Source organism: Orycteropus afer, unplaced genomic scaffold, assembly GCF_000298275.1.
Source record: "Orycteropus afer afer isolate SDZICR_OR568_19922 unplaced genomic scaffold, OryAfe1.0 scaffold00711, whole genome shotgun sequence".
NCBI classification, from domain to species: domain Eukaryota; kingdom Metazoa; phylum Chordata; class Mammalia; order Tubulidentata; family Orycteropodidae; genus Orycteropus; species Orycteropus afer.
This window is the reverse complement of record NW_006922298.1, coordinates 1,002,523-1,003,289: the sequence shown is the minus strand read 5'-3', so window position 1 is coordinate 1,003,289 and position 767 is coordinate 1,002,523.

Below are 767 nucleotides of genomic sequence, written 5' to 3'. Positions count from 1 at the left end.
AAAAAAAATGGCAATGACATATCTGACAAGGGACTTATCTCTAAAATTTATAGAAAACATCAACACCTCAACAACAAAAAGACAGATAATACAATCAATAAATGGGCAGAAGACATGAATAGACACTTCACCAAAGAGGATAGTCAGGTGGCCAACAAATGCATATGCAAATGTTCGTGATCATCAGCCATTGTTGTTGTTGCTGTTGTTATGTGCCATTGAGTTGTCTTTGACTCATAGCTGCCCTATGTACAGCAGAACAAAACACTGTCTAGTCCTGTGCCAGCTCCACTATCCCTGCTATACCTGAGCCCATCGTTGTAGCCACTTTGTCAATCCTTGTTGAGGGCCTTTCACTCTTTCGTTGGTCTTCCTCTTTACCAAGCATGATATCCTCCTCCAGAGAATGGTCTCTTCTTACAACATGACCAAAGTAAGTGAGACTAAGCCTGACCATTCTCATTTCCAAGGAGCATTCCAGCTGCACTTCTTCCAGGACAGAGTTCTAAGTTATTTTAGCAGTCCATGGTATTTTCAGCATTCTTCACCAACACCACAACTCAAAGCATCAACTCTTCTTTGGTCTTTCTTATTATTGTCCAGCTTTCACATGCATATGAGGTGATTGAAAATATCATGGCTTGTGTCAGCTGCACCTTAGTCCTCAAGGGGACAACTTTGCTTGCAGCTGATTTTCCAAGTGCTCTAAGTAGTCAGATATCTGCTGCTTTCATTGGTATTGATTATAGAACTAAGTAATATGAAGT